The 20,936-nt window shown below is 38.5% G+C and overlaps 1 long non-coding RNA gene across 2 annotated transcripts; it reads left to right on the top strand.

Annotated features, from left to right (window-relative positions):
• Positions 1-9,226: 9,226 nt before the first annotated feature.
• On the top strand, positions 9,227-18,705 carry LOC308189151. 2 transcript variants are annotated; one of them, XR_013946050.1, is made up of 4 exons: positions 9,227-10,042; positions 10,246-10,323; positions 11,121-11,179; positions 17,288-18,705. It is a non-coding gene; the product is annotated as an uncharacterized lncRNA (long non-coding RNA). The 2 variants fall into 2 exon arrangements; XR_013946051.1 differs by having other exon boundaries at positions 9,227-10,323.
• Positions 18,706-20,936: the final 2,231 nt, after the last annotated feature.

The following is a 20,936-nucleotide window of genomic DNA, read 5'->3' as shown; positions in this document are numbered from 1 at the left end:
AGGAAACTGAGATGTTTTATGACACTGTTGGAATGGTATCAATCCCACTGAAGCTTATTACCTAGCAGTAGGAAGAACACTGTTTTACAACCATGTTTTAAAAATAGAGCAACTATTACAGTATTTTATGAAAGGTCTCTGCCGCTGAATCGCATCTGTGCTGTGCACACACCTGTTGTTAGGTTTAAGTTATTAGGTTAAATTTCTAGGTCTCACTAAGGCTTATGAAAAAGGGTGAATGGCGAACTTTAAAGAAGGGCAGTTTGGTATTTGTGCAGAGCCACAGCAACTGGTGTCTGGTGCTCACCAGGTATCCCTCAGAGCTGAAGTAGGCGCCGCTCAGGGGGGCTTCATGGATCTGGGCATAAAGTGCATTATGAAATATATTTTCTTTTGGATATTCTAGGCACTTTCTTGCTTTAAAAGCCTGAAGAGAAGCTAAGCAAGGAGGGGAGCATGCATAGTGCAATCAGAAATATATTTGTTTTTTAACCTGGAAATATTCACAGAAGATATAAGGCTGAGTCAGCTTTTTTGTCTTTCAAGTTTGTGCATAAACTTAATGGCAAATATTCTGCAGGCTTATCTTTTTATAACAGACTGGTCCTTCCCCTTTGCACCCAGGAAATCTGCCACCCGCTCTGTATAAATGCATGCTAAGTAATAGCCCAATACATGCAAAATAAAAGCAAAATACATCTGCTCTCTGGGGATAGGACAATTTCAACTGGTTGAGAATCCTCCAGCAGTGCTGTGTCTTAGCACCCCATCAGAAGTATAAGCTAGCACATGTGAATCTTCTTCCAGCTCAGAGTTCCAGCAGCTTCTAGTTATTTAAACCTCAAAACTGAACTTACATGGAGAATTTATTTTTCTTTCATTCTTTGTCAATGCAAGCTTTTAAGGCTCAGTAAACAACGTATTCTTTAACTATCCAGCTGTAAGTGGTTTAAACTTGACTATGTTTTCTTCTGTGTAATAAAAAGCTCCAGTAAAGTAAATTCTGTAAGCATGTGCAAAGATAACACTTCTCTTAGCAGCCTAGATATAGCCTGGGACAAGATTTTGAAGCCCACTAGCAATTGTAAATCAATACATGTCAATTAAATGTACATGCAGATGCCAGTTTAAATTTGTTCTCTATTTACTCAGGTTTGGCTGCTACCAGGTATTTTACTTTTTATCAACTACAAGCAACATGAACCTAACAATGAAGAATGATGCAAATGTAACGATCCTATTGATTGAGCTAGAGATTCCTCTCCTTGGGAGAGATTGAATGCACCTACTGAAACAGAAGCCACTTAGGTAATGGACTTAGATGAGCTAATATCCACTAAAACTCTCACAGAATGGACATCATGTTACGTGCCTCATGAGGGTATCTAGATAATAGTCAATTCTTGTCAAAAGGAAGTTTTACCATAGTCATGCTTCAGAGAACATTAAGGTGCATCCTAATGGCCTCCACAGCTCAGAATAGCTCAGAAATGATAATGAATGAAAACACAAGTGGTTTCACTTCAAAATACTGAGCATAGTTTATAGCCATGGTTTTCCTCAGCCTTATGGAAGATACAAACCCTTCTTTCTTACCCCTTACCAGTTGCATGTCTATGTTTCCTGTGGCTTGATTTCAACCCTATCAGCGATCCTACACTGCCAGAGGACAACGAATATACAAAGCTGACAAGAACAGCAGCATTTACCCTTAGGAGCAAATGGGGAATCAATGCTGCCTGAGCTCATTATCTGCTGGTACATCTGCATTGCCTGTATAAAGTGCTATTCTTGATAAGTGACTAACTCAGCACCCACCTCTCTACAATAGTGCAACCATTTCAAGATTCTGCTTTGCTTCAGAAGCTTCTCTAGACAATTGCATAGACACGAGAAGGTCCCACCACTGTGATGTTGTTATGGTTCAAGTTAAAATGTATTGTGGAAACTTTGGCTCTTAAACTAGAGGTGGTCTTTCCACCTCCAACTTTTACCACTTATTTTAAGATGTATGAAGCAGACATTCATCATTCATCTGATAGCCAGTGGAGATGAAATTTCTTCTTTGTGATAGAAAAAAAGACCAGTCACTTAACTGCTTGAGAACTGAATCACCCAACCATCTTTGATGCCATATTTTAAAATATTAATGTAGAGGTATGTATGTCTTCCAAGCTTAGTACATAACTGTCGGTTTTGATGTCCCAGACTGACATCCAGCTCACAGTACTGAATTGGGTACGGCCTTCACCCTTAACTGCCCCTTTGCCAGTACAACAGCTTTGGCTCTAGTGTCTTCCATCACCTGAGACATTTGCTCTAATCCTTTAATGTTTGCCCTGTTTTTTCCCACTTGAACAGACCCTTGTTCTGTTCATGTGGTCGAATGAGATGATTCTGCTTGACTGAGATAATATCTTGCTTTTGGTAACAGCTTTTCCAGAATAATTGTAGAATCATCGAATCTCCTGAGTTAAAAGAAACCTACAAGGGTCGTTGAATCCAACTCCTGGCTCCACACAGGACCACCCAAAAGATCATATGTCTAAGGATTTCTTGAACTCCGGCAGGCTCAGTGCTGTGACCACTGCTATGGGCAGCCTGTCCCAGTGCCCGACCACCCCCTGGGTGCAGACCCTTTCCCTAACACCCAGCCTGACCCTCCCCGTCCCAGCTCCATGCCATTCCCTTGCGTCCTGTCGCTGTCCCCAGGCAGCAGAGCTCAGCACCTGCCCCTCCACTCCCCCTATGGAGTAATGAAAGATGGAAAGAGGTCCAGAGGCAGTCACCAGGGTCAGCCTCAGCTCCAGGAGTACCAGGCAGGGCCACTGGGACAGAGATAGGTTGAAGTCAGGCCAGGATGTCAGTCAGTGGGCCAGGGGCCTCCCTGCAGCTTGTCAAAGAGTTTCATGGTCACTGGCTGCCCTGTCTCTAGGCCAGCCCTGACCCTGAGCAGCCAAACGTGCAGGGAGGAGGATATGCATGGATCTCTGCCACCTTGAGATGAGGCTTTATGAGGAGAAATTCAGCTTGTGTGTATGCAGAGGAAGAGATTATTTTTGGAACACCAGTTTATTTTTGCTGGCAGGTTAGAGACATAGCTGCTGTCATTGTATTCAGCTGTTGGAATGTGCCTAAGGAAGGATGGAAACATGCAGTTCATTCTGCAAAGAGCACGTGTCCTGCAGGCTGCTCTGAACAGTGAGGAAATTTCCCCAAAGTTATGATTCACCAACAGGAAGTGCGTGGTGCAGGGCAAGGGGCTTATACCGCATTTCTGTTCCAATATGCAATGCTCCTGATACATGCAGTGCTGTGGGGAATGTCAGGTTCCGTAAGCTCATCCCTTCTGCTTTTTCCTTTATTTAATAGCCCTGCCTAAGCTTAATACACCTGAGTATGTCAGCACAGGCAATATTTTTAAGATTCCTCCTTTCTTTGAAAGCCATATTAATCCCCAAACAAGAGTACTTGGAGCAAGTAACTCTCTCTTTTTCTGTCTCTTCATTGACAAATACCTTTTCTGTTATTGTTGATATTCAATTTGAATAAAAAAAGGTCAATTTAAAACAGATCAGTTTCATCACAGATCAAATTGCTTTATTGATTGGAACTAAGAGGAGCATAACTGATCAATGATGCAGAGACTACAAAGCCCAACTGTGCTTGTTTAGGGATAATATTTTACCTCCAGCAGGTATGACTAGCAGTCAGCTTTCATTAGCTAAAGAAGCAATAGAAGTATATAATGTCCTAGAGGATGCAAAAACTTAGGTGCACTGTTGGATGTAATGCTTGTTCTCCAGGTGCCCCTAAGACCCAGTTTGTCAGGGTTCATCAGTTCTAGCAAGGCAGAACCAGGAGGCTCTGCACTGCTCTTCCCACTGCACTGGGTTCCTGCAGGTTTATTGCCTCCTACAAAACCTGCTCTGCTCTCCATTGATGCTTAACTCATGCATAACTCTCCTAAAAGAGAGGCTCCCCAGGGAATCCCAGCACGTCTGTAAGTGGACCTCTGTGTATTGCATAGGCAGGTTCCTGCTGTATGGTGCCTAATCTAGTGAATTCTGCAGGAATTCCTCAGGATAATCAGTAGGATCTCTTTGCTCATGTCTGGCATAATTAATTGCAACCCAGCTACATTGCTTACAGAAATAAAGTTGGTTCTGTATTCCAGGTCAGGATGCACAGCTAGAATTGACTCATGCCCCATTCCCTGGTCATGTGCTGCCTATCTCAAAGTTCCCAGTTGCTTGACTGTATGATTATGACTCATAATATCCTGTACATTATTCAATGCTTTTACTGCACCTAAGTGCTTTGCAGAACAGTAAGACAGATACAGCAACAGTCAACATTCAGACTTTCAGGGGAAAGTCTCACTGCTGCTAACTTTTTTTGCCTCCTTGTTCTGCTTTCTTGTTAGGCTGCTGCCATTTCTTACTCTGGCTTTGTATATGATTTACAGACTCATAAAGTTACTTAATCTGCATCAGTTCATCTACAGATCAAGGGTGTAAAGGCTTCGGAAACACAGTTTGCCTTTTACCTATGGCTTTCTTGAAAAGAAGAAGCACCAAGAATGCAGACAACACACAAATCATGTGGTCTGATGTTAAAGCCTTGCTCAGCAACTCTTGGACAGTTAACTAGATCAAACAGAACAAAGCTGAGCCTGAACATAAGTGCAGGGGATTATGGAAATGTGGTTTACAATTTGCTACAAAGGCCTTATTCTAAGAAGCATGAAAATTAAAATAGATACAAAACTAGATAACACATCAGTTTCTGTTACTTGTAAATGGTCTCATTCAGAACCTGGGGAAGAGCACATAAAAACATTTTCTGAGCTCTGTGTGAGTGAGGGTCGATGATTAGAACAGAGAGAACCAGCCCTTGATGAAGTTTTTTAGGGTCTATCCTAATAAAATAGTAAATCGCACTGTTCCTAATGAATCAATGCTACTAGTCAAATGCATAAAACAGAAAATGTGGTTAACCATCAGTGAAACTGTATAGAGGCAATTTCACACTGCATTGCAAAGTGTACGAAATAGAGAAACAAGAAAAAGAGAAAATGCTGTTTTGTTGTCATTTTTTTTTCTGTTTCTTTTCTCACAGTAATAGGTATATTGAAGCTACATACAGTAAGAATATGTTCAAAGCTTCTGATGAATATACAGTTTTCTAGTGTAACTCTTGATAAATTATTCCATATGTGGAAATAATTGTGTCTTAACAGTTTAAGTTCTATTTCTGTCTAATATTATTTGTAATTTCCCAAGACATCCAGTTGCTTGGTTTCACTACGGTTTGCAGCTTTTACTAATGATCTCTCAAATTAATGCTTGGCATCAAATATTCATTTATACTATAATGACACTACTAGCTGGCAACTCAGTCTTTTACTGAAAAAAAAAAAAAAACAACAAAAAAACAACAACCCCAAAACACAAACATTTTAGCAGATGATAGGGATGAAGCAACAAGGTATCCCACTGCCAAGACTAATTATAGCAATCAGGAAAGGTGTTGGTAAAAGGTAGTTCAGGTTTGCAGATATTAATTTAGCAAATAATGAGAGACTGCTCACATAAAAGAGCACTTATTTTGAAAAAAAATAAAAAATAAAAGATTAAAAGTGTGTTTGCAGTGGTAGACCTACAATATAAAAAAGTGTTATATCTAAAACATGAACAGTGGTTGTAATTTGTATGAACCTTCGAATACACGTGTGTGCCCTTTTTTGTGTTCGGTAAACTGATTATGATTAATGTCAGGTAAGGTTTTCTCCCTTTTCTGTATTCTTTTATTTACATGAAGATGCAACTCAAACTAAAGGCTCTGAGATTTTATACTGATGTGCTTCTAAAGGTTTCTTAATCACTTTGGTATTGTAAATGTCATTTTAGACCATCGTGACCCACCTGACCCTGAGGGAATAGCCAGAGCAGCCTAAATGTGGGTAAACCTATCCTCCTGAAATTCCAAAGCGCTCATGAAATGAAGTGGGTGCTTTACGCATTTCTCAAGTTTTTGTGTCTCAGTGAATGAATTCCTGATGCTATGCAAGCCAGTGGTCAATATCCAATAGACTACAGAGGAACCAGATTTTCACTAATTTTTGGTGATTTTTTTTAGTAACTTCAAACATTCTGTTCTTTACTGTTGTTAACATTGTTCTTACCTGTGCCTTGCTTTTCTAAAATGACTTCTTCCAATAAAAATGTTCATAATTTGTAATATTATTATTAATATTGCTGTTTTATTACTCATAATGTTTTTACGGACATTATTTAAATGTATTGCCATTACAAGTGAAAAAAATGCTCTAGCTTCAGCAGACGTATGAGATATTTGATATATCAGAAAACTTAGAACACTGTGTTTGAGAACATGTCATGTAAATATTAAGTTCTGTACTTACGTTAATGCCTTACTGCATTGCATTATTGCATGCTTCTTCAGTGGGACACTGGACCCTGCTGGCCAAGTTCCAAAGCACAGCATGTTGAAGAGCTAGTAATGATGTTGAGGCTCAGCCAGACAGCTGTGTCCTCAAAATAACAAAATATTTATCTAAACTAAATCAAAAGGGAACCTAAAACAAACTACGTGGTTCTTCAGTTAGTGGTTTGTGTAATGTGTCTGCCTCACAAGGGATAACTGTATCTTCTGATACAATCAGCAGAACACTGTTAAAGTGTGCAAAGCTTAGAAGAAGAAAAACAACTTTCCACTCAAAACTGAATTATAAATTATTATGTGATTAAGATGTGACATTTTTGCATCTAGGAAAAAAGAACATGCATCATATGTTCATCTTTTCATTGCAGAATGAGTCATGCTATACAGTTCATCTCAGCTCAACTCTACTCATTTTTTGTTTGTTTGGCTGCTTGTTTATTTCATTTGTTTTTCTGCTGTTGATATTACAAATTCCATTTATTGTTGCTTGTTTGTTTATTTGTTTTTGTTTTTACTGATACTATTGTGAAAACATAAATATAAAATATTATATTGCTGTCTCTACTATCTCTATTTCTCTAAAAGAAATTTGAGGCTCAAAATCACTGATATCACTGATAAAGTCAATATTTAAAATAAGTAATGTGTCACCAACTAAAGAAAACATTTAACCCTTTAACACAGTGAAACTATAAAGGGTAAAGAGAATAGCAACAAGCATACCGAAAGATACATGAGAAAGAGATGAGCAGGGTAGGACTCCTTAGCCTCAGAAGGAGAAGACAGATGAGTAATGGTGCTATATAAATTATTAGTAATGATAATGATATATGGGCAAGGAATGACTATTCAATATAACTAAGAAACGAAATCAAGTTATCAGGTGACAAGCTCAAAAGAAATAGAAAGAGGTGTTCCTTCAGAAAGTACAAATTACTCAGAGGAAATCCCTGCTGTAGATTGTTAGGGATGCCGAAACTTTACAAAGGTACAGAAGCAATTCAACACATTCATAGAAGAAAAATCCATCAAGAGCTATTTACCTGCAGCAGGTTCACATTGGAATTTCAGGAGGATGGGTTTATCCATCTTTAAGCTGTGGTCTAAGATGGTGTTTACAACACCGAAGATATTTATTTCAGTAAGAAACATTTATAGAGGTACATTAGTACAAATTTTCATAGCCTGTAGTCTGATTTACAATTCTGCTCTTCCTGGTTGAGGAAGTCCTTGGCTGCAGAACTCTGGAAAAAGAATGAGTGTATTGGGGAATTAGCACCAGATGTTTACCTTTTCTTCCCTCTTTGGCCACCGTCGAGGACAGGTTATAGCCTAGATCAACTATACTAGCACAGCTATATCACATATGGCTTGGATACACACATATGGCTTGGATAGCACAGAGTCAGAAACTATGAAAGTGTATCTGGGCAGCTGTGAATTAAGTAGCCATGCTAACTCACTCAGATCATATGAAACTTCACTGATTTTGGAGATTATTCTTTCAGATACTCTTGTGATAGAGCTAAAATTTTAAGAACAGATATCTAATGGTCTGCTGGATAGTCTTAAAAAAGCTGGGTGTATGTAGCAGGAGACAAAAATCTGACGTGATAGAAGTAACTTTTCATGTAAGTTTTGATGACTTCTACAAAACATATCCATGGGAAAATTATAGTTTAAGATCTTCCTGAGAGGTGTGTAAAGGGCAAGATTCTTTTCTAAAAATCATCTTTTTCTTTTTTCTTTTATACATTTTTGTAATTTGTGTAAAAGATGTCCTTATGCTTCTAGAAAGAAAGAAGGAATAATTTAGCGGTAACACTGTTGCTCTAGCACTAGCAAGGCACAACAATTTCTTTTTTGCCCATCAGATGTAACAGGTATGGTCTAGCTGACTTTCCATAAACTACAACAGAAGCGGAGTTGTGGTAGTACATACTGCAGTCTCCTGAGGATAAGCCACGTGGACTTTTATCTGTTCATGTAAGTACAGATACGGTGACAAAATGGTTCTGTTATTCTTGCGGCTTGCACACAGCAACGCAATCTCTTCAGTTACTGGTATAATGGAATCAGTATTCATGCATATGTAAGAAATTTTCATTTATTGGTCAATCTCACTTGAAGGTTCAAGTGAGAAGAATCACAAGAAGAATCACTATTACAGTGTCCATGGGTTAATGAAATAGAAAATGTTTCTGCCATGTGTCTCAGAAGGGAAGGCAACAGTGTTCACTTTTAAAAATGTAGCCTTCCTAATCATAAACTTATTTATAGTTTTAAGTGTTTTTCTTTCTTTTTAAATAAAGAACTTACATCTTCTGGTTTAAAAGTGTAAAGATGCTCTCCACAGGACATTTTTTTCTACAGAAAACCTATCCACAGAACAGGAACAGAAACAGCTAGCTCACACACCAACAGGCTGCCAAATACTGCATTAAGAATTAGAGGTCTTACATAAACAGGTGAATGGATAGTTTAACTATTATGTTCCTTCCATTTATGACAAGTCTTCTGAGGTTGTCAGCCTGTACCCTGATACTGCAAATGCTTATACGTGTCCTGATATTCATGAATATGAGTTGCTTGAGTGAATACAAGACCAAAACCAGAATGTCTTTGAGCCAGTGCTGCTGCTCTTGTGCACAAAACTGCGTGTAGACATCTGCAAGACAAAGGCCCAGGGGACCAATTACTACAGATGGTTTGGTGAGGTCCATGTCTGTCTGTTAGGACTTGGCCTGAGATCAACAACTCATTTTACATCGATCAATGTCTACCATGTCATCTTACTTAGTATTTGCCCCTGGTTTGAGCTGGACTGGAAATGATGAAATGGGATTTGACTACTTAATAGGCCAATTCTCTTTCCAAAAATTTGATATGCTAATATTTATATATGTACTTTATAAATTTATTTGAAATACAATTACAAATTCATGCTATAGCTATTAGTGCTTTATTATACACTATTATGAAATATGTAGTAATGATAGTTGAACTGAACGAACATTTGAATATTTTCACGGTCTGATTCACTGAAGTTCTCCTCTGGCCTGCTTCAATATGTCTTTCTTAACACCAAAGTTTTCTCTCTGCATAGGGATTTTCAGATTCCCTTATACTAGCCCATTCTTCCCTACAAGTGAAATTTCTAACACTGATGCTAAAAACGAAGGGCCATTTTTCTGCATGCGTGTGACCTTTTCTTCCTCAAGGCCCAACATGTGACTTTTAGTCTCCAGTCTATTCCTTAGAGAACATACAATATTTTAAAAGCATAATTTAGCTAAATTAGTGAGTCTTGTTTCACTAGAAGCCCCACACTAAATGAGCAGAGAGACTAATTAGCTATTAGCCCTCTTGAGTATCACATTGCCTGCCGAGAAGGGCTGAGATCACAGGTGCGAGGTGTGGGTGATTTATCTCCCCCCTCTCACCCCTTCCCTTACCAGACTGGTTATTTTGCCTTTAAATGCTGATGGATTGCCAGCTCCAAGCTGTGATGGATTCTGTGTGGGGAGTCATACAACAGCGAAGCAGATGCGCAAAGACAAAGCCTAGCTTGTTGGTACTGATGTGGCTGCATCTGCATGGATGCTTTCTTTTAATGGTAGCAATTTAGGCATGCAGTAATTTGGTAATTTCGCAGATACATTTGGCTTACTCAAAAAAATTGTCAGGGAACAGCAATATTATCATATAATATTCAATGTAAACGCAAACCTGGTCTTTCCTCTTCAGTATCAGATTCATCTTATTTTTGCATTACAGTAATTAGATGTTTGAAAATGAATACTAACTAGGTAAAGTTGCATATGAACTGGATGAGCCTGACTTCAAACAGCTAAGGTGAGACAGAGAAAACAGAAAGTTAGACCTCTTTGAGGCTTGTATGCTCAGAGCTGGGATCCTGCAGAAGTGCTCCTTCCCTCTTTAACAAAAATAGGTGCATAGCAGTAAAGTTCAGCTTCTTACAGTCTAGCAAGTGTACTGTGCTCCTTCCCTCATATTCTAGTGCTACTTCCACAGGCCTAATACAGCTGTGGCTTCTATAAATATATAAGCTCTTCAAGAGAACAGGCAGGAATGCATACTGAAGAATCCAGAGTAAGTTGAGGGAGTATTTCTATATGGCCCACAGGTGGGGAACAGGCTAGCTGCCATTAGTAGGCTACCAACAGTAGACTTTCCAAAGTTCTAAATGAATGCAGTCAAAATCCCACCAAATTAGACTGAATGAAAGTAACTTTAGATCAGATATTGACGTCAAAACAAACGGTTTGCGTGCAACTCAAATTGTAGAGATGCTTTCAACAGTGGTCTCTTCCATTCATTAGCCAACCTGAGAAACCAGCTGGCTGTTTGAGAGGAGGGTTGATTTTCCAGGGAATGCCTCATAGTTCTACCAATCCACTGTTCTGTAGTGCATGTATGCACCCAGATAAAGGAGTCAATTTTAGTATTTCTGTGAATGCTTTATAGATATTGAGAGGAATTCTTCTATTTCTTATATCCAATACTTGCTGAAATGAACTCTTTAATAAGCGCGTCCTTGCCTGTTGCTCATTTCCACTGTGAAAAGCTGGTAACATGCTTCACAGCTGTGAAAATCCAGTGTGTAAACAGTTGCTTATCAGTTATTTCAGGTTCTTCAGGAATTACACCTTCTCCTTCAGCCATTCATCTTGGTGTAGCAGGATCCCAGGTGGTATTCTAATCATCTTGGTTGTTTATTCCAAGTAATTATCTGCAGGGCACTGATACTCAGTGTATTTTATGTTCATATACACCCAGACAAGCACTGGAGGTAGAAAGTCTCAGCAATAATTATGGTTGCCTAGACCAATGGGACCACATGGCTGGAAGTAGAATGAAGTAGTGGCCCCTCTTACTAGTCAGGGACAGAAAGAATTTCTTATATTCAAGAGGTGTATTTAAATTTTCAAATACTTTAAGTCAGAGTACTTGTTCCTTCTTGCTTACCCATGTTGCAAATACACTGGTCAATGGCCTGAGTCAGAATGGTTTCTGTCTTTCAGTTCTTGTATCGTGTTATATTAAAGACACTTGACTGAATATTAACACATACATGTATCAAATTTAAACTTCTTAATTCCTACTGTTCAACTGAGGAGGAAGAATGTTTTGGATTCCCTTATTCAATTAAAAATTATTATCCAAAAGTTTAAGATTTACTTAAAGCTACACAGGTGTTCTTGACAGGGCCCTTATCAGAAAGTTTACTTCATAAGAAAAGAGTGTGACAGCAGTTAGATATCTGAGTATTAGAGAATAATGGCATGACCAGCCAATAGTTTTTAAGACAGAATTTATGCATACCTTTTCATTATTTATTTATTTAGAAATTTAGTTTTTTTAGCCAGCAATAATTCAGTTTAAAGAACACAACAACATTTTAATGAAAGTTTTTTATGCTAGCTTATGTGAAACTTTTGCCCATCATGGTAAATTCATAAGATAAGTGATATTTTGCACTGGAATTCTTGTTACATGCTTGCATGCATATGTTAAATACATATAATCCAAATATTTTGCTGGCACTACTACCTTAGAAGTTAGCATAGAAATGGATATAAAATTTCCAGAAGCACAGATTGGCCCAACTGTCCTGTCACTTAGATGTATAAAAGATAAATAAATCGAAACACAACATGGCCAACTTCTTGGTCAAGGGTTTGACCAAAGATTCATTGATAATGACATAATACAAGTCAGTCTTTGGATTTACCTAAAACAAAAACTATAAAAGTTGGAAGAATAAAATTATAGTAATTAAAACAGAAATGAAGATAACCTCCACTGTTACCCTTTAGATTCTGTGATATTATAGAAGTAAGAACTAAGATTTTTTTTTGTGTGTGTGTGTGCTTTCATGGGTGCTCTTGTACTCAGAGCACAACTGTGTAGTAGAACTAAAGCACTGTAAAATACAAATACTGTTTAGTCATATTTACTTGGGGGGATCTAGAAAGAAATAAATTAGTTGAGATTAATGCTCTAAGATGTGTTCTAGGGTACAATATATGTAGCAGATTATGTACAGGGATGATGTGACTGCAATGTCAAGTAAATTAAATGCACCTTCAGTCTTCAGTGTGTGAAGTGACAGAATAATGAAATTTAAATACAAATAATAGCTATATTTATCTTAATTTAGAAGCTGGTCATACTAAATGAGGCACAGCTATGAGCAAATACTATGAAAGCTGACACTTGGTTTGTAATAAATATTTTAAAAATTGATCTATGAACTCTTCAAAGTTTTGAAGAGTAGTATTGTTCTCTTGGTCTGTTTTAAATTTGTCAAACTTACAATAATGGGAAAGAAAGGTGAAGAAATCATTAGTAAGGAAACATTTTAAAAATAAAAGGATTATTAGATTCAATGTAAATTCTTAAAAAAAACTAAACTTACAAGATATGAAAACATAAAGTAAAATCAAAATATACTTTTGACAGGCATCATTGGCATGAAAAAGGAGCTCTGCTCTAGCTGAATTAAACATTTGAAATCTAACCGTAGGCTGTAGCAACAAAGTCTACACAAACATAGTTCATGGGAGAAGCTTTGGAGTATTCCTCTTATCTGAGAAGAATTCAGAGGTGGCTTGTTAGAGAAAAGCCCTTTCAAAACTGATTCAGGGCTAAGCTCTGAAAAGTGCAAGTATTTCTGGGTTTAAATTTTAAAGATAAGAATTTGGATAGGAATATGACAGCTCTTAATAGTTATTTATGGACTCTTATATTTGGAGTCCTGCTGATTAAATTAACTAAGAGAAATTTAGTTAACAAGGTAAATCAGAAGAGTGGGTTATACAGAGCCCCCTTCTCGATTTTTCTTAGTTATTTTTCATAAATAAATGAATAAAATTTCAAGCTGTTTGTGCTCTGATCTTTAAGATCATTTACAACACAAGCGATTACATTTCAAATGGGATTGGGGGCATTTTTGCCCTGGATTTTAAGGCCAGTATTAACATTTCATAGTTCCTTTAATAATGAAAGGCACAACAGGGAAAACTGGTATCTATCTAATGAAAAAGAATATCTAGTGATTGCTATGAATAAACCAAAAGCTCTTCTAAAGTGTCTAATGGCAAGCTGTAGAGTTAAATGAAAGCGAGTGATGCTCATTAGAGTGTGCTATGACACCTAGTTAGATTCATTAGTGCATAAACAAAGGTTTAAACCACAGAAGACAGGCATGCAGTTTCATCTGCAATGGGTTGTATTTGAACGAAAAAGAAAAAATTATGAAAGAAAATGGTATTGCAGAAGTGCCATGTGGGAAACTAACTACTGTTAGTGGTTGCTTATCCTTTTAAAAAGCAAAACTAAAAAATAACAACACCTTTTTGGCTTCCTAATATTATAAATGAGCAGATATATTAAAAAAATAAAAAAAAAATAAAAAAATAAAGAAAAAAAAAAACTGGAAAAAAATCAAAGCCTCTGAACTGGCCTTCTGATCCCTAACAGGCTTTCTGCTTTAGGATTACCTGCCTCGCATCCATAAAGCAGCTACCCACTGCAGATCTGTGTCCACAGCTCTGCTTGCTGGCAGCAGAGCCTGGGTGATGACTTCCCAGTTTAAAGGATGCTGCCGAAATTCTGGAAGGTTTTAAAATACTTCTTTCCATGTTAACAGTAACATTTTTAAATAGCAATGGGAAAGAATATTAACATGCTAATTATTTGTCTTTTTTTTTTAATGCCACTCCTTTACTTTTTTTTTTTTAATTTGGTTTAGACAAATACAATGGCTTGGATAATTTCATTGTGATTTCATTGCATTTTTAAGCTGCTAACGTAATGGCAATTGAATTTAATAATATAGCTGCGGTCCCAGCTCCTTACAACAGGAAGGGAGTTCCTGAGAACTCCTTTCAAATGGATTTCCTGCCTTCATACCCACAGTAGTGAGTGGGCGCGGGCACAGGAGCACAACGACCTTTCCTAGGAGGGAGAGGAAGCCCAGGGGCAGCCCTGGTGCAGGGCTGTTCCTCCCGGCCACGTCTGGCCGGAGGGGAGAAGTTGGGCAGCAGAGGTGCTTGCCTCACTTGTGGCTTTTGGTGCACCCCTGCTGGGGAAGTGGTAATGGGGGAAAAGCAGAAGCAGCTGAGCACTACCGAAGTTCCCTTTCTGGATGTTGTGACTCCTGCTGGCTGCGGTTTCCCTCAGCATCTCTGGGGAAAACCACTACCGCAGGGAACACAAATTTTGGAGGATCCTCTTTGCTATATGACCACTAGAAACCACCAGCAGTCACTAGGCAGAAACTATTCTCAAATTTGTATAAGCTACAGGCTGTAATGCAAAGGTTAAACTGACCTCAGTGATAAAAATACTAATGATACAACTGTACTGTTGTGTGGAGCTTTGCTCTGCTTCCTTTCTGAGCATGTGCCTGGCTATCCTATGCTTATTTCTTCACTTTTTCCTGTGGCTATGTACCGGAGGATACTGAAGTTATAATCAGCATTTCTAAATTAATTCCAAGTTGACTGGACTTAACTGGACAGCCATCACAGATGAGCTGCAGGCAAGGTTGTGGGGATGGCACCACTGCTGTGTTCGCAGGGCAGCTGCTGTACTCTGGGCTTTACTGAGCTGGAGGAGCTGCTGCCTGGCTCTGGCTGCTGCAGCAGGAACCTGTTTTTCAGGGGAGTGTTTTGGAAGGGTAATTGTGCGGGAGCTGTCATTTTAGCTGGCATTACTTCATCGTATTTAATAATAACCAAATTAGTGAGTCCAATGAGACTGGATTACTGAGTCCAGTGTGCAGCAAATCATGGACATTTCCCCTAGAAAATTTAAAATTTGTTGTTAGATATTATAAATCAGCACCGTTGCCAATACTACAGCTGAGTTTCTATCATAAACTTCAAATACTTTCAGTAATTGCTGCATCTCTTCACAATTCTGTGTCACAGTTGTATGAGTTTCCAAGTTGTTAGGCTAGTTCTGCGGCATCACATTTGAAGGGAAGCAAATGATGGGCTCATAGTGCGAGGTCCAGTACAGAAGAGCCTTACTTGATGCCAGCCTGGAGAAAAACAAAAGCTGATGACCGCCCTAAGACAAAGAGAGAAGGAATTTTGATTATTGGTCTTAGCAAACTAATTAAAGTGATGCAAATTATCTGAGTAATGTCAGGTTAACTCCTAAAACCATAAATCAAAGCTAAGGGTGAGCGGTGTCACCTTGCTAACTAAGCAAGACCTTCACAGATCCTAATGGGGAATTCTCCAGCTTGTAGGTTGTTAAGAATAACAAATAGGCAATTGGGGCTTTTCTGCATCTCTGCAGACCTCTTGAACAAAACAACTCCTATGCTACAAGTGGAAATTTTCTAGGCTTCAAGCTTCTTTGCTCCACGAGCTTTTTGCATAGTTGTTCTGGAAAACAGCATTTCTTTTCCTAATCAACTTAGCACTCTTTTTGGAGGTTCCTTGCCTCTAAGCCTGTACATCTTTTCTGGAGTCATAATTGTTACAAAAGACCCACAGTGACAGATTAGGCCTATTGAAGTATAACCAGACAGATAAGGCAAGAAACTGAAAACGATGATTTATTAACACAGAGCAGCATGCTGATACATCACATAAGCATGGAAAGAAAAAAGTGTCTTGAAAGAGTGTAATCCAAATGCGAACATATCATAAGCAGTGTTGTACCTCACTGTGGTAGTTAGAAACTGTACTGCACAAAACAAAATATTGATGAATTAGAAAGGAACTTTTATTGTGGCCAAGAGGCTGCTGAGAGGGTGCGTAGTCACAAGGGTGAGTTACTGTGGGATGACTGCAAGAGAAAACAGCAAGATCGATTATATTCTTTCCAACCTCTGCTTCACTGTTTACCGAGTTCATTCAGATCTTTCCTGCTAAGGAAAGAATCCTGCCAAGGATCTGGGGGCAAATGCAATGCTATAGCAAATGCCCACTGATAGAAGGCTAGGGATCTGTACGCTCATTGTTAGCTAAGAGGTACATGGGCTTTTTGCCTTTCCTTGCATTTTTTGCTGACTCCTTTTAATTTCTGCAGAGGTTATTCTAAGATCTCAGTTACAGAAACTCTTCTTGCACATAAGTCTTTTGTTTCATCTTTTGTTCTAATGAAGACCTAGGGTTTCTTCTTTCAGATAAAATTGAGCATGCAAATTGAATATAATATGCTCATATGTTGCATTCCCATCTTAAGTGAAAATGCTGCTAAAATTTACCATGTTTTACAATCAGAAAACATGTCTTGTAAAAACACTGGCCTGATGTTCATGTGTAGCCTGGATTACAATGAGAGCTACTTCATCTTAAGCTTTAAACTAAAGTGAACGATAAATGAAAACACTGCAAATGATTCTTAGTAACAGTAAAAACATTTGACTAGTATGTGTGTAATAGTATCTATAATAATGTGCATACTCTACATGATGTGACTATTTTTTTCTGCAAATATTGGGGAAAAGGCTGCAAATATGTTTGGGTAAATATTGTAAGGTTGCACCTAAACATACAGTAGTCTAAGCATTCGTTAATTCTATGTGGGCATTAAAGCAGTAATGAAAGTATATTCCTAAGTAGGATGTTGAACAATGGTACATAACAGCACTTAATGTTGAGGTCCAACTCTATATCATATTAATTTTACTGAAGTAAATGACAGTGACATTTTTCTTAAGTTTAGTTCCATCTTAGTACCAACCATTTTACATTAAATTACACTGTTCTCTTCACTCATTCTATCCCTTGAGCCATTTTTTGAATCCATTTTCTGGTTTTATCTTCTATAGGTTATGGAAGAGAACTTGAAGAAACTGAAAAACAGAAGAGATGTAGCACTGCTCTAACTTTCTACCCAGCTAAATAAAAAAAAAATGAAAGAAGTGGCTAAGCTCTGAAGCTTTGTCACAAAAGGCACCAGCACCTCCATGGTGGTGTGTGTGCAGGGGTGCTGTTTGCATCAGGGTGAAAACAAAATTAACTCAGAGAGCAGACTCTTAAAGATTCATTATTTTTTAAGTAGCAGGAGATCCAGAAAAGAAAACATCCCTCCTAAAAACTGCAGTATGTTTATTTGAGTTTGCCTTGCATATGGTGTGCTAGTCACAAATACTCTTAGTCCTTGCATAAGACAAGTAATCAATAAAAAAAAAAGCTTATGAGTCAGCATGCAAACAGGTGGTCTGGTTACATATCTATGCAGAGAGGGAACTGTCTAAATTTTTGTAATAACATTAGCATGAGTCTTAAAAGTTTTTAAAATCTGAATGCAGTAGTGCCTTTTTCTGAAATCCTTCCAGACTTACCTCTAAGTAATAACATCATCTAGAAATAACTCTATCTAGGCAAGAACATGGAAGGGTTTTTTTGTTTGTTTGTTTGTTTGTTTTTAAGTGTCTCTATACAAAGGACTAGATCTATGATCTATGTTAAAAAAAAGTGGTGTGGCACTGGCGGCCAAGGCTTGATTAAAGAGAGTCAGTTCTTGAACAGGTCAGCTGCAGTATTCTTTAAGACAAAGCAAACAGACAAAATCCCCACTGAAATTCTCCAAAAGTCACATGAGAACTCCAATTAATTTAGAAAAGATGATGTGAATTTGTGATCTTGTTTGTTTTGTTTTGTTTTTTGTACTGCTAACATGGTCTGAATGTAGAGAGAAAGCCCATTTTGTTTTCTTCATTGCAGTGCATACGTATATATGCATTGCAAATATAGAAAAGGTGAATCCACCATCATGCATGTTTCTATTTCCCACCCCCCCTTTTTTTTTTTTTTTGCAACCCTTAATTTCGTCTAGAAGTCATCCCAAAAACCATGTCCAACGTGACACCGTGGTGGACCTAGAATGCTTCAATGCCTGCTAAATGATGCATCTTGACACTTGCAGCAGCTAATGTCTGGCAGTGCAGAGCAAAGATGGATGTACCCACCTCACCGTGCTGACCACAGCAGTGGGAGGGATGCCCTATGGCAATTCCTCTACAGCCTGCAGCATGAGGTTTGATTATCCCATCTCTTTAAGAGATACAAATGTTCCAATCATAAAATTATCCAGCTTCGTGTGAATACGGAGATAATGTAAGTAGACGCTGCTGCACCAAGTAGGTAATGTAAATGAATATGTAATTTAATAAAGGAATGAGACAACATTGCTTCTTGTTACCAGAAACTCAAAAAGATGGAAGTTTATTTCTGTGTGGCTCAGTTATTCTCTTCTCCTCTCATGCACAGTAAAAGGCTTCTAACTAATGGCCCTGACTCATTTGAGAATAAACAAGTGCTCCTTCCTGTCTAGTCATGTATGGTACGTAATGACTTACCTTCCAATTAAATTCATTTAAAAGCTATAGTTACAGTCTTCAGTTAACAAGGGTCACTCAAGAAAACTAAAGCTAGTCTTGGACAGACAACTTACATCCAAGTTATCTTTCAGAGTAGTTCAAAAAGAAAAATAAGAAGAATTAAAAATAATTGTTGAATATCTGGACGAAAAAATAAATGATGCATCTCTAAAAAGTACTAAAGGCAGATGGTAACTAAGGATTTTTTTTTTCTCTTGCGGTTTTAAAAATAAGCTGTTAGGCATAAATCAAAGGGACTTTTTAGTATTTTACAATATAGCATGCAGAATGTGACCTGAATGCTGCAAATGATTACATACTTTGTACATCTGAATAGCTTCATTGCAGCCAATCATCCTGGGAAAAATAACACATTTGTAAGTATTATAATTAATAGGATTTGACATATTTTTATCTTGACCAGCAGTTTTAGATATTGTAACTTACTGTATTCATGAGCAGACCATCTTTCAGAACATCACCAGAAAGTGCAGTGGTTTCGAGCATGAAGATGCAGTTAGATACAATAGCCCACAGATGGAGATGGTGCTTTCTTTTGATATTTGTCATTTTCAGAATGAATGACTTTATACATATATATGCATAACTTCCTAGATGGTGATTTAAACCAGGAGAGGGTCTTAACTTATCAGTAGATGAGTTTTCTAAAGACATGCAAAGTAAAATCTATTGTAATGTCTTCCCTTTGGAGCTTTATTAAAACCTCTAATGTGTTCTGAAAAGATGAATTAAAAGATGAAGTATACTGTGCAGATAGTATTTTCAGATTTGGATACAGGAAATGACATTTAATTTTAATATTCAGAAGTAATAATTTAAATATTAGGTGCTTTCATTTTTGAATGAACAATTTTTTGAAAGAACAAAGAAATGATATCTGTGCCAGTTATGTGTGGGTTAATATTTGTGTATTTATTCTTTATCGGTTTATCTTCTTTTCATTACACTTTATATCCTTTATGCCTTGTAGCTCTGCCTCATAAAGCCCTCTGTCATCTACTCCCTGATAAATATTACCTTGTGGACCATTACACACTTTTATGGCTTTTCTGCATGAAGAAGTGATTCTTGATGTATTTCTGCTTTTGGTTCATGACATCTAAGGCTCTATAATTCAATTAAATCCTCTAATCAGTGTTACCAAGAGAGGGTAAGTTTCCTCTGGTTTATTTAAATTTTGCTGTTCTTTTACTCAGAGGTTTAGAAGTTCACAGTTGATAATGGAAGGAGAGATGACCTAGCGTGGGAACAGTTTTACAGGAATCAAGAGAAAAAATTACAGATTTTTTACATGGGTTTCCAGTGCTCTCTCATGTGGTGGTTTTACTCGGGTGGGCAGTCAAGTTCCACCATGGCCGTTCTCTCACTCCCTCTCCTCAAAGGGGAAGGGGGAGAAAATATGACACAAAGGGCTCAAGGGTTGAGATAAGGATGGGGAGACCGCTCAACAATTATCATAACGGGCAAAACAGACTCAGAGTAGGGAGATAGTAAGATTTATTGCCTATTACTAACAAGCTAGAGAAGTGAGAAACAAAGGAAGAAACCAAAAATGCCTTCCCCCCATCCACCCTCTTCCACCTCCTTCCCCTGAGCAGCGCAGGGGAATGGGGAATGAGAGCCGTGGTCAGTCCCTGACGCTTCGTGTCCACTGCTCCTTCTCAGTCACCCTCTTCCCCTGCTCCATGTGGGGTCCCTCCCATGGGATGCCGTCCTTCCTAAACTGATCTGGCGTGGGCTGCCCACAGGCAGCAGATCCTCAAGAACTGCTCCCCCATGGCTCTGTACCATGGGGTCCATCCCCCTGCAGCGAACTGCTCCAACCTGGGTACCCCACGGGCAGCAGCTCCCCCCAGCCCCCCTGCTCCTGCGTGGGCTCCTCTCCACGGGCTGCAGCTCCGGCCCGGGGCCTGCTCTTGTGGGGTTCCTCCACAGGCTGCAGCCTCCTCCAGGCCACATCCACCTGCTCCACTTTGGTCTACTCCACGGGCTGCAGCGTGGAACCCTGCTCCACCGTGGTACTCCATGGGCTGCAGGGGGACAGCCTGCTTCACCATGGTCCTCACCACAGGCC

This window comes from Anser brachyrhynchus, assembly GCF_964034855.1.
Source record: "Anser brachyrhynchus genome assembly, chromosome: 2".
In the NCBI taxonomy this organism is placed as follows: Eukaryota; Metazoa; Chordata; class Aves; order Anseriformes; family Anatidae; genus Anser; species Anser brachyrhynchus.
The sequence above is the reverse complement of the archived record's forward strand: the minus strand, read 5'-3'. Positions and strand labels throughout refer to the sequence as shown.